At 38.1% G+C, this 13,423-nt stretch overlaps 2 pseudogenes; both read right to left on the bottom strand.

Moving 5' to 3' along the window:
• Positions 1–616: 616 nt before the first annotated feature.
• Positions 617–2,090, bottom strand: LOC107128495 (mitofusin-1-like; annotated as a pseudogene).
• On the bottom strand, positions 1,818–10,041 carry LOC102135816 (mitofusin-1-like; annotated as a pseudogene).
• Positions 10,042–13,423: the final 3,382 nt, after the last annotated feature.

Genomic DNA, 13,423 nt, shown 5'->3' with positions numbered 1-13,423 from the left:
AGGCCAGTCCACTTAAACAGTCGTGTCTCAGTTCAGGAGATGGCATTGCAAGCAGGCTCTCAACAGAAGAAAAACAACAGCTATTGTTTGGAATAGTCTATAAACCAGTTTCCTTGGAGTCTGTAGAGCAGTCAGTTGAGGTGTCTAGATGTTACACTTGAAAAACCCTCAATTAAAGTGGAAATAGGCAGTGGCAATATGAAAGAATTTTCTGGTCTGCAGTTTGTACGTCAAGGTCATTTATACATGAGCTTCAGTTTGCAGATCCTAAAAACAAACCTAGTAGCAATTTCAGTGTGTTTCAGTTGGAAAAATGGAAGAACAATGTGGCACTGTTAGTTTGGAGACCTGTAGCCAGGAAATAATTCAAGATTCAGTCTAAATTGTATGCAAATAATAAAAACTCAAAAAAATAATGGTCAGGGTTAGAATCTAATAACTGATGTTCTATAGTTTTCTTCTGAAACATATTTTTTCTCTCTTCAGTTCCCCACTTTTACCAAAGATGAATCATAGTAGGGCCAAGCTATTTGCAAAATAACTTTTGGTCTTACCATACTTGGCCTGATTTGCATAAAGTATAGCAAAAATAATGATTGGTCATATATGTTCCTTTTAAGTTGGCTTTGCTGAAACTTTTTTGTGTGTGGTTCCAGCAATGCAGTTTATTAAATAAAATTAAAAAGTGACTATTCCCAGGAAAGAAAGCATCAAAAATTAGTTTTGAGAAAGAAGATGAAAAGCTGAATCTCTAACTCCTGGATGCCAGGAAGCAGAGTTTTTCAGAATCTAAAACAAATTAAGAGCTCACAGTCCCACCCCTCAGGGGTCACATAAGTTGGTACTGTTGCTTGTAACTAATTCCATATTTTAGTTTTTTCTTTACCCAAAATTAAAACTAAGGACATAACACTCTTCAAAAATACAAATACACTGAGATAGATCATTACCAGAATCTACATAGGGCTTTGCTATTTAGGTACAGTTAGTAAAATTCATATTTGAAGTCATTTCATAAAAATAACAACTGTCCCGATCTTACAAGTTTCATTTCCTCCTATCATGGTCCCCAAATCAATCTCTATTGTTAGGATTCCTCATTGTGTGAAGGTAGAAACTGCTTAGTAAAATTCTCCAGCTCATTTTCAAGTTGAACAGCTTTATTTCTTAAGAGCTTTAAATTGTTTTGTATTTTCTCCAACTGATCTATTCCTTTGGGTAATCTAGCAATTTCTTCTTCCAGTTTTCTTTGAGTAATATCAATTTGTTGGCACAGGTGAGCAAAAGTGGTAGCCATTTGTTGTTTTACTTGGTAGATGCAGTTTGCACTCATGAGCTAACAATCATCTTCAGTTTTTCAGTTGCAAAGTTTACAAACTGCTGTTTAAAGGCTCTCTCCTTGGCATGGGTGGTCCAGGACAGTCTTTCATAAAGATACAAAGCTCCATACATAGTTATTGAAACAGATATGAGTTTTCAGCCTATAGTTTTCCAAATCACCCCTCCAACAATATCGATGCCCATGGAAGTTCTAGATGTAAGAGAAGCCAATCCTGTTACCAATGTAATCATGAGTTCTTCCTCATGATTATCTGGCATTGCTGGACTGGTAGGAGCAGTGGGAGTAGAAGCTAAAGATCTAGGGAGCTGAAAGATAGGCTCTGATAATCCTAGGAGCACCATTTGAGCATTTCTAGGGCCCAAAAATTGAGGTACAAGGGAAGACCAGCCCAGGGAAAAATGAAACACAATATCTTCTTAAAATCTGAACATAACTTATAGTAATTTAGATTATAACTGAGATCAGATTTCTTGCAAGGGATCACTGGATGTAGTTTATCCTGTATACCAGCTGGAGGTAATGGCTTCAAATTTTCAATAATTTCTTGCTGGAACTGAAGCACTAAGGTGTTTACTTCATTGGTGCATTGATCAGCCAAATTTCTTCCCATACCATCCTCTATATGCTTAATTCACTTTTATATATTTTTAATACATCTGGAGTAGGATGAAACTCTGAACAAAATTCATCAACCAAAACAGACAGTCAACAAATTTCATCTGTCATTGCACATGAAACTTTGTTTGCCACCTCCTCAGTGACCTCCTTGGTTTTTTTCTTAGCATCCAGTGTTAAAAGGTTCATCTGGTTTCAGATAAAGTCCAGTCTATCAATTTGGTCTTCCCTCTCTTCTGCTGCATAATGCCTTTTCTATTCAGCTGCCATGTTTATTGAATCCATTATGTTTTTTCACAAACATAGATAATATTATTCACAAAAATAGATAGCTAGTATCCGTTTAGCTCTGATAGTGTGCTGTTCAAACTTTGTTTTCACTGCTGACTGTAAGATACACTCCTCAAAGATTTGTTCAAAATTCTGAAATTCCTGTAATCTTGCCTGAAATCCTTTGGCACGTGCCCCACATCTTCCATATATTCTGGCTCTGATGCAGAGGTATCCCAACGATTATTGAGAATGAAAATATTAGGCTTGGAAAGCCACTCATTCACGTTGTGAAAAAATGTTTTTCTGTATTCATTAGTGTTGATTCAGAATTGGCAACCAAAACGAAGACATCAGCATCTACGCAAAACTTATCAATCCAGCTATCCAGCTCTGTAGTAACATCTGTGCCTGGACTGTCTACTAACACCAGGTAATCTCTCAAGAGGGCACATTTTGCTTTTGGCCAAAACACATGTACAAGACAGCGAGCTTTCAAGTTTTTGTCCATGTGAAGGGCATGGGCCAGTTGATTAACTGTCTTTACACTCTTTTTTTCATCTGATCCTTCTGTCATAAGATAGGCTTTATCTCCATCGGTTCCTTCAACACTTAGGAAGCAGTTGGTTATATGGCCAATCCCACTAGTGAGAACTTTATCCCACAACATTGCATTGATAACAGAGCTCTTCCCACTGCTTGGTCATGATATATTAATATAAGGTCCTTTACAATCTGGCTTTTGCTTACAAAGTCTCGACCCACTTCTTTTGCTACTGTTTTGTAGCACCTTAAATTTAACTACTTGAGTTCTCCAAACACACTGTGGTCTCTCTCCCCTTTTCTATTTATGGCTTTATGCAAGAAATGGGCTTTTGGACCTTTTTCACATCCAAAACTATACCTATTTCTCATTCTCTTTTTTTTTTTTATTTCTCATTCTCACCTTCCCAGGAGGCTCTTCCTTCCTACTCCCAAAACTTTAAAAAATAGGAAATACCAGATTTGATTTTTAAAAGCTTAAGTGTAGGAAGCCAAGCTAAGGATTCACCATCGGACTTGTGCTTGTAATACTTGTATGAATTGGGTGAATTCTCTTTTTTAAATACTTTTTTGAGATAGGGTCTCACTCACCCAGTCACCCAGTCTTTACACTCTTTTTTTTTTTTTTTTTTCTCTTTTTTTAACACTTTTTTGAGATAGGGTCTCACTCACCCAGTCACCCAGTCTTTTTTTTGAGATAGGGTCTCACTCATCCAGTTACCCAGGCTAGAGTGGCAAGATCACAGCTCACTGTAGCCTTGACCTCCCTGGCTCAGGTGATTCTCCCACCTCAGCCTCCAGAGTAGCTGGGTTCACAGGTGCATGCCACCACACCTAGCTAATTTTTGTAATCTTTTGTAGAGACAGGGTTTCGCCATGTTGCCTAGGCTGGTCTCAAACTCCTGGGCTCAAGCAATTCACCAACCTTAGCCTCCCAAAGTGCTGGGATTACAGGCATGAGCCACCACACCCAGCTGAATTCTTCTCTTGTTAGAGTCGTCAAAATGCCTTGAGGTTTCTGGACCTATTAGAAAGTGACATTCTTTAAATACTGAAAGGTCAGGAACCCTGTAGGGGAACGTGCAGACAAGGTACCAGGCCAGTCTTTTTCCACATCCATTGGCTTTAAAGTCAATCTCAATTTCTCAAAGCAGTCTGGTCACATTAAAAAATATGATATTCCAGTCAAAACCTTGGTAAAATAACCAGTGTCTCAATTGTATCCTGTCACAGAAGAAAACAGATTCTTATTGAACTTAGGCAGACAACTGTATTGCCATAAAATAAAAATACTCATGAATAATGTGTAGATTCTAGATAAATCAGGTAAAGAGAAAGGTAAATGTCTCAATTTTGTTCACAAAAGTATACATTACCCATTGATATAAGGTAAAAATAGCGTAAGAGGGAAAAAATATTTCTTAACTCTGGAAAACAAAACCATAAAAACATTTAGCAATAGTTCTAGCAACAAGTCATAAAAATCATTTCAGTCCTTCATCAGTTTAGTCTCATGTAATTAATTCTTGTTCTGCTTAATGTTGGGTTACCAATTTTATGAATGCAACTTTTAAAATTAGAGTTTTAAAAAAAATTTTACCCAGTACAGTTGAATAATTTCAATGTCATAAGCAGAGTTTTGTATTTCAGAGTATCTGTCAGACCATCTTCCATGAACCTCCTTGAAGACACAACACTTTAAGATTTGCAAAGACCTTTTAGAAAAAGAGCGTCAGAATATAGCAATTTACTAGGACATATCAGATTTTTTGAATGTCACACAATTTTGGAACACATATTAATAACATCCCTACAAACAGAACTCAAAGTTAAACACCATTTCTTATTGGACAATGATTTCCACTTGATTTTAACATATGAAATAAGCCTAATATGTTTTCTTGAACTCTCAGAGGCCTTTTTTTTTTTTTTTTTGAGTCGGAGTCTTGCTCTGCTGCTCAGGCTGGAGTGAAGTGGTACGATCTTGGCTCACTGCAACCTCTGCCTCTCGGGTTCCAGAGATTCTCCTGCCTCAGCCTCCCGAGTAGCTGGGACTACAGGCGCGTGCCACCACGCCCAGCTAATTTTTGTATTTTTTAGTAGAGACAGGGTTTCACCATTTTGGCCAGGCTGGTATTGAACTCTTTCTCAGAGGATCTTTTAAAAATGTCTAAAAGTTTGTTTAAAGTCAAAAAGACTTAATTTAGAATTTTAAATTTCATTTTGGGAAGTTTGTCAAATATCAAAGATTTAAAACACTTGATATCAGAATAAGATCACAGATCACTGTAAAATAACAGTCATTCATTTAGCCAGAGTGATAATTAAAAGGCTTCACAAAGCTAAAAACTTTTACTCTTTGACAGAAAACAGTTTTCTAAATAATCAAATGACCTAATAAAGACAGCACGAGGCAAACTCCTCTCTTTTTTGCAATTTACTCAAAAGTTGAACCAGGCTATTACTGTTTATTATTACTAAACAAAAATATTGTTCAAAAGAGAAAATCAAATTCTACCTTTGCATTGGTGTATTATTAATACTAAAGCTAATTTTACTAAAATCCTATAAACAAATTCATCCAATCTTAGACTGACCACATAAGATAAGATTTCCACAACACTTTTATAAACTCTTACAAGTTTTTTTCATTCTTTCTCTTTCCTCAACTTTCTATATCCATTCAGTTATATCTTTCTTTTTTATTCCTTCAACAAAAACAACCTTTAAATCACCTTTAAACTAGACAAAGATTACTTTTCCTTTAAGAAAAAACACATTCACTTGTCTTTCTTATAAACTTTCTTACCAAAACACATCCTACTTTTCTTACGCAGTCTGTGTACAGAATTGTTTCTCTTATATCCAGTAGTTTTAATTACATATATTAACTATAATTTTAACTTTCGGTAATCCAAATTTCTAGAGTAAAACATAGGAGTTAAGTAATTTTAATGTTATACATCAGGTGCAGAGCCCAGGACAGAGGACAGAGCTGTGAAGACAATGCTTGAAGGATCTGACCCTTCCCAGCATGGCCAGGGGGCACAGCTGGGCCAGGGAGGATGAGACCATATTGGGTTTGGCTCTGCTCTGCAGCTTGTGTCCAGGGCACTGTGGACATACCTATGTCTTCCAGCCTCACCATGGCCACCTGTCTAGACCCCAGTATTTAAAGGCTGAAAATGAAAGACGTAAGTTCACAGAAAGATGTGCACAAGGCTTTAGGGAGGTCCATCATCCTCCCATTACAGCTTTAGCTCACAGACAAATCAAGCAAGCCTCTAAATGATCACAGAAGCAAGATTTTTATGACCTTAAAACATCTAGTAGAGATGGCATACATTTGTTTGAGTGGTAGACTCAGGTGAATATATCTAAAATTCTGAAGACATTTCTATTTTATTTTACCAACAATTTTTAAACTAGCTTTATTTACTAAAAATTACTAAAGTCACGTGAATTCAAAAAGCATATGGCCTAGTTATTTAATTTATAAGTACTCATTTATTTATAAGTAAATTTAGAATCATTTATTCAATATACAAACAGACACGTACACATGCATACATAAAATATAAACATTATATAGCTTTGTAAAATATTAGTTACGCGACAGGTGAAATTCACTAGTTTAAAAAGAAAGTTGGATTAAATTGTGCCTCTGTAAATGGAACAAGTTGAAGTTTATCTGTCCCACACGGGCAAAGCTTTTACTGAGTTTTAGAGAAAAGAGGGTAGAAAATTTACATCTCAAAGCACAGGAAGAGAATTTAAGCATTTTCAAGAAAGAGTTTGGGTGTGTTAGTTAGAAAAAGATTAAAAACGGATACCAATGTAACACAAAATAAATAGGAATTAACCATAGGATTATACAAATGAGCCTAGGAAAATTCAGAAACCTTTTCAAAATAACCAGTTAAATGCCAGAAAGCCATATTTTGAGACTAATATTTTTAGATAGGTGGCTTCTAATTTAGTCTCTGTTTTTCAACTGGACCACTGAGCTCAGGGCAGAGCCATTAAAGAATAGGGCCAACAAAACATTTGCACTTTCCACGGCTTAACACTTATGTATATGAAAAGCAGGAGCAGTTGGAAGGCAGAGCATCCAGATCCCCCAAAATCAAGGATCCCATTTTTACACTGAATCCTTTGTCCTCCATAATAGAGAAACACTACAGGACTGGGCTGCGCAAGGCTTCCACAGTGTACTTTGCTGCAAAGACATTTCCAGAAGGTGGTGGGAGACCCAAGACTCATTAGCCCACTCTGTGATCAGCCCATTCACCACAGGTGTCATCCCTCAGAGGCAAATGTTCTCATGGCCTGCAAATGTGCAAACCACATTTTTAAAAAAAAATTTAAACATGCAAAAAAAACCATGAGTAGCCTGTGCAGTAATAACCATTCATTGTAAATAACCACTGTCAGCCACCTTCAAAACTGCAGCCCTTGCTAGTGACCCACCAGTCATCAAACACACATAGGTCAGGTTTTCTCTCACAGCATAAACTAATCCTTGGTACCCCCCAAAGCCAGAGAGATCAGGGAACTGAATGCAAAAGAGACCAGAGCTTGAGATCTGAAAGGAACCTGTCCATGACTCTTGGGGCTCCACAAGGAAAACAGAAGATCTTAAAAAAGAGTTGTGTGGCACCTTTCTCTGTGCACCTTTTAATGGGGTTTTAGGGCTGCTAGAAGTCTCCTCTAGATTTTGTTATGTGGAATTGAAGATGACAAAAAGGAAGAAGGAGGAGAAGTGGAAGGAAATGGAACAACAAGTCCTAGCGGAGCCAATTTGTGGAGCCAATTTTAAGTTTCCCAGAAAGACCAATGAAGTTTTACATTTTTTTTCTCAGCAAAAATCATGCCAACAAGAAAGGGAGCAAACAGAAGGACCAAACATATCATTGAAAAGGGGATTTCAGTTGCCTGAAAAAATTCCCAAAAACAGAATCTAAACGAGAAAAAGCCGAAAGGCCTTTAAAAATATTATAGCCTGAACATCCACTTTTAATTTAGCCAATTTCTGACTATAGTGTTCCTATAAAAAGGGTATCTTTTCAAATATCTTACCAGATTTCATCCAGGACAAACAGTCAATATTACTGGCTTTTGAACTTTTTTCCCCCAAAGATGACATTCAAATGACTCACCAGAACCAAAAAGCTTTAACCAAGGATATGACCTAACCAAGGACACATGAGGCATTGCCAAATGCAAAGTATTCCTCACAAGACTCAGAACCATCCCGAAGACAGCTCAAAGAAAGGACAGTTTTGCTAGCCACAAATGGGATACAACCCACATTTGTGTCCAGCAATATTCTCTAACATCTCAGCTTCTCAGCTGACTGTCTACACACAAAAGCTGACCATCCCATGTACCCACAGATGAAGGATTAAAAGAGAAAGTTGGTAAGACAAGAACTCAAAAGAAGTTCATCGGATGGAAGAGGATCAATAACAAATGAATACCCCAAAAAGTTAAGAGTCACATAAATATCAAATCAATTTTTCAATAAATGTTTCTTTTCTTGCATTTAATCAGCAGAGACTGATTCCTTGACTGGGAATCGAACCTGGGACCTGGCAGTGAGAGCATCAAATCCCAGCCCTAGACCATAGGGTAAAGTGTTTTTTTGGGGGTGGTGGGGATGGGGAAGTAAATCCTGCATGGGCTCCAAAGCAGACAGTTTGAGCATACAAAAGATTTTAACTTTCATTTAGGATTGCCCTTTAATTTAGTCAAGAAAATTTCTAAGGCTAGGCATGACACTATTATATGTCCTTTAAAAGAAATTTGATCCTCCCATATATACAACTAAGGTAATTGTTTAGAATGAAAGATGTCTAAAAGGATCCATCTTTTGGCCACTGATGATTAGAATTTCCAATGGTATATTTATTCCAATAGTGACTCAATCCAATAAATCTCTTTATGGAAAGCCCAGGAGGAATTGCTCAGGTTTAGAATAAGTTTTTACCATATAAGCAAAGAGGGTGCTAAGGATGACAGTGAAATGGAATAGCTAGGGCTAGGAGGGGAAAGAGACATAAGACAAAGACAAATAGAGGAGTGCTCGTTTCCAGATTTGTTTCATTTTTAGAAGCTTCTGGGTTTTTTCTAATTTAGTCTTTGAATTAATTTAGCATTGTTATCTTTTACAGACACTAGTTTGGATTCCTAGAATCTTTTAGATGCCTCAAGGTACCAAATTAAAGCAGACATCCTATTTAGGCTATTTGGTCATTTCTTTTAGCCCTCCTATTTGCGGAAGAAAATGCATTGTAGAAATTCAAAAGATCACCAGGTTGGCCATTGTAATTCCAGATCACTTTCAGTTATATTTGTCCATCAAAAAAGAAATTCACAAGATGAAGCACTATAATTTTTGCACCAAAAAACCGACAGATTCCCAGAAAGGGGTGACTCAGCACCTATACTCTTAGAAGCAAAAGCCCTCATGAATACTCACCACAAGGGGAAAATTTCCTTTGTGGACACCTGGCAACGAAGAACACCCAATAAAGATATGAACCTCAAACCAAGTTGGGAGGGTCAGGGAAAAGAGGGGACTCACTAACAGAGTATGGAGCTGTCAGGGAGGTGATGGAACACAAGGAGTTCCTGCAGGTACAGTGCTCAAATCTGTGGCAGTACCAGAATGCACAGTAAGAGAGTAACATCATATCCCACTTCTGACACCATTTAACGTCAACCAAGAAGAGGCAAAAGAACCGACTGCAACACAGCAAGACAAAGCATTTATTAGGCCTTAGGAATTGCAATTTGGGAGTCACAAATTCAGCTAGAAGCCAAATTATCTGCCAGAGGGAGGAAGCAGAGTAGCAATATTTAAAAGGATGCTCAGGGTGATTACAGAAGTTGTTTTGAAATAAATATCATTGGTGGAGGTGGCTGGCTTTGTAAATGAGCCTACAGTTCATTAGTTGTCACTGTTCAGGAGTTGCAGCACTGGCAAAATTCAGCCGTTTTCCAGGATGCTGTTGTGGTGGTTTAGCCCAGTTCAAAGTTCAAGGCAAGTTCCTGTTTTGCAAGGTTGCAGGTTGTATAGGTAGTCCTTCTGAGAATGGCTTTCCAACTCCATTTTAGAGCTCTGAACCAGAGTGATACAATTTGTAGATCACATTTCACATTAGCTACCCACTTTCACACGAACTAATTCATTCCTGTGAGAGGAAGAACTCACCCTCACCTCCACAGGAGGGTCTTAATCTCTTCATAAGGGATTCATTCACCCTCATGACCCCGACAGCTCCCACCAGGCCCCACCTCCTAACACACTGGAGATCAAATGTCAATATGAGTTTTGGCAGGGACACACCACATCCAAACTATTGCAAGTATATGTTATGCTAAGAATGCATTTGCCCCTCCTCCGTCCAGAAAAGCTTTTCAACATTGACTGAGAATGAAGGAACTAATGGTACCTTTGCTCCCTAATCCCTTGGTTTCTCATCTGGCTCCAGAAGGGGGTGGTGGTGGGCAAAGGTATTTTACTTTTTCCCACCACACCAATTGATAGGAAGGTCCATTATAGGAATGATGAACTCAGTGCTTGCTGCCCAGTTATGTCTGTGGGTCCCACGTACGTTTTCCTAAGGGTCACAAGCATACAGATGTAGAAGATAGAAGTGCAAAATAAACTTAGAGCTCTGCTTGACACCATATATCTAATGGAAAAAAAAAAAGCTAAGATTTTTTTTTAAAAAACTAAGATTTTATAAAAGCTTGAGGAAAACAAACATCTCTAAACCTATGTAAGTACTTGAAAATATGAGAGCATATATTTGTAACTTTGGGGTAGGGAATACTGTGTTAAGCTTTCCATGAACACCAGAAGTTATAAATAAAAAAAAAAGCCAAGCTGGAACAGATAAAAATCATAAAATAGCTGCACAGCTATATTAGGGTTCTCCAGAGAAACAGGAACAATAGGATATAGATAGATAGCTAGATAGACAGATAGATAGAGATAGATAGATAGATAGATAGATAGATAGATAGATAGAAATAGAGAATAGGGAATTTATTATGGGAATTGGCTCACATGATTATGGAAGCCGAGAAGTTCCACGATCTGCCATCTGCAAGCTGGAGAAACAGAAGAGATGGTGGTGTGATTCAGGCTGAATCCAAAGTCCTGAGAACCAGAAGCTCTGATGTCCAAGGGCAGGAGAAGACGGATGTTCCAGCTCAAGAAGACAGAGTGAATTTTCCCTTACTCCACTTGTTTGTTCTCTCTGGACCCTCGATGGATTGGATGATGAGGGTGAGGGTGCATCTTCTTTACTGAATCTACTGACTCAAATGCTACTATCTTCTAGAAACACCCTCAAAGACACACCCAGGATCAATGTTTTATGAGCTATCTGGGTATCCCTTAACCTAGTCACACTGACACAGAAAATTAATCATTACAACAGACAAAAGTAAAAACAAAATAAAAAGGCAAGTGACAAAAAGAAAATATTTATAACAGGTAACAAAGCATTAATATCCACTTTCTCGCCAGGCGCGGTGGCTCAAACCTGTAATCCCAGCACTTTGGGAGGCTGAGACGGACGGATCACGAGGTCAGGAGATCGAGACCATCCTGGCTAACACGGTGAAACCCCGTCTCTACTAAAAAATACAAAAAACTAGCCGGGCGAGGTGGCGGGCGCCTGTAGTCCCAGCTACTCGGGAGGCTGAGGCAGGAGAATGGCGTAAACCCGGGAGGCGGAGCTTGCAGTGAGCTGAGATCCGGCCACTGCACTCCAGCCCAGGCGACAGAGCGAGACTCCGTCTCAAAAAAAAAAAAAAACAAAAACAAAAAAAAAACAAATCCACTTTCTCTAAAGGTCTCCTACAAAAATCAGTAAGAAATAAAAAAGAACTTCGGTGGAAAAACAGGCAAAGGACATGAAATGGCAGTTCACAGACGAAGCACTACAAATGGTCATCCTCACTAATGCTTAATCTTGGTCATTCATTTTTTCAACAAGTATTTAATGAGCAGCTACTACATGCCAAGCACTGTAATAGGTGCTCAGGATTCTGTCGTGAATGATATATACAAAATTCTCACCTTCTTGGAATTTACATTCTGGTGGGTTTAGACAAATAGCGAAAATTAAGATACATACTAGTGGTGAAAAGTGCATTATAACAAAATAAATAAGCAAAGTAGGGGGATAGAGGGTGCTGAAGGGTGTGCTACCTTAGCAAGGATAGGTAGAGAGGATCTCTGATTATATGACATTTGAGCAGAAAAGGACTGAAGTGTGAGGATGAGGCATGAAGGAAGATATCTGGTGGAACAGCCTTGTGAGTAGGGGTAAAGGCCAGAAATAGGTGTCTTTCCTAGAGTGGTCCACATTCAGCAAAAAGGCCAAGCAGCTGAAGTTGAGTGAGCATGAGAAAGATGAGTTCCAGAGAGTCAGCAGAGGCCAGACAGTGGGGACCTTGCAAGCCACTGAAAATACTTTACCTTTTATTTAAAATGAGATGGAAAGGCATTGGGGGTTTTTGAGCAGAGGATTGCTGTGATCTGAATCGTGTTTTTTAAAGAAACACTCTTGCTGTTATACTTGGAATAGACTGGGGTTGGGGACGGTTAGCATGGGATCAGGAAGATCATGTAGGAAGCTGGAACAATAATGCAGTCAAAAGATGATAGTGGTTTAAACCAGGGTGGTATTGGTGGAGGTAGTGAGAAGTGTCTGAATCTGTGGGTGTGACAGAAAGGGTGGAGTCCAGGATGGTTCCAGGTTTTTGGTCTGAGCAATTGGAAGAATGGAGTTGCCATTTTCAGAGACTGGATAATGCATAGGTTGAGCAGGTTTGAGAATAAGATCAGGTCAGTTTGGACATGTTAACGCTCTCCTATCTTAAATGTTATGGTTGTCCATATTTTAGTTCTACCTTTTAAAAATTCCTCCAATTTAGGATTTTGATTAAATTAAATTAGAGTTGTCAGGCATTTGAGTAGGCAGTTGATTTACAGTATAAGTTTGGAGGTCATAACTGAAGCATACATTTAGGAGTTATATTTTCTAAAAATTAAAGAAATATAAACTAAAACACAATAATGTTTTTTCATTCATGAGTTTGGCAACTTCCTAAAAATTAATAAGCACAGTGTGGGTAAATGAGCACTCATATATGTTTTGTGGGAGTATGAAATGGTAGAGCCTTTTTGGAGGGAAATTTGGTGGTTTTAATCAAGATTTAAAATGTGCTTATCCTTTAATCCAGCAATTGCACTTCTAGAACTTTATCCTCTAGGTATGTTCTCACGTGTGCAAAAATATGTGTACAAAGATGTTCAATGTCTCAGTGTATAAGAAAAAATGGAGAAAAATTGGTATATCCAATGACAGAAAATGGTTAAGTAGCTTACTGTTTAGTCAGCCTGGAGTACTAGAATTTTGTTGAAAAGACTGACCATGTGTCAAGTACCATGAGTCAGGTACTGTGTTAAGTGTTTTATGTCTTATCTCACTTAAATTAATTTTTTCTACCTTGATTTTCTTCTTTCTAGTCATGCATTCATTTATGCAACAATTTTTTGGGCACCTACTGTGTGCCAGTACTGTCTACTTAATCCATAAAAATGGACTCACTTTCCCTGAACCCAAAGTT

The sequence above is a fragment of the Macaca fascicularis genome, chromosome X, assembly GCF_037993035.2.
Source record: "Macaca fascicularis isolate 582-1 chromosome X, T2T-MFA8v1.1".
NCBI classification, from domain to species: domain Eukaryota; kingdom Metazoa; phylum Chordata; class Mammalia; order Primates; family Cercopithecidae; genus Macaca; species Macaca fascicularis.
Note: the sequence above shows the minus strand (reverse complement) of the source record. Positions and strands in the feature narration are given on the sequence as shown.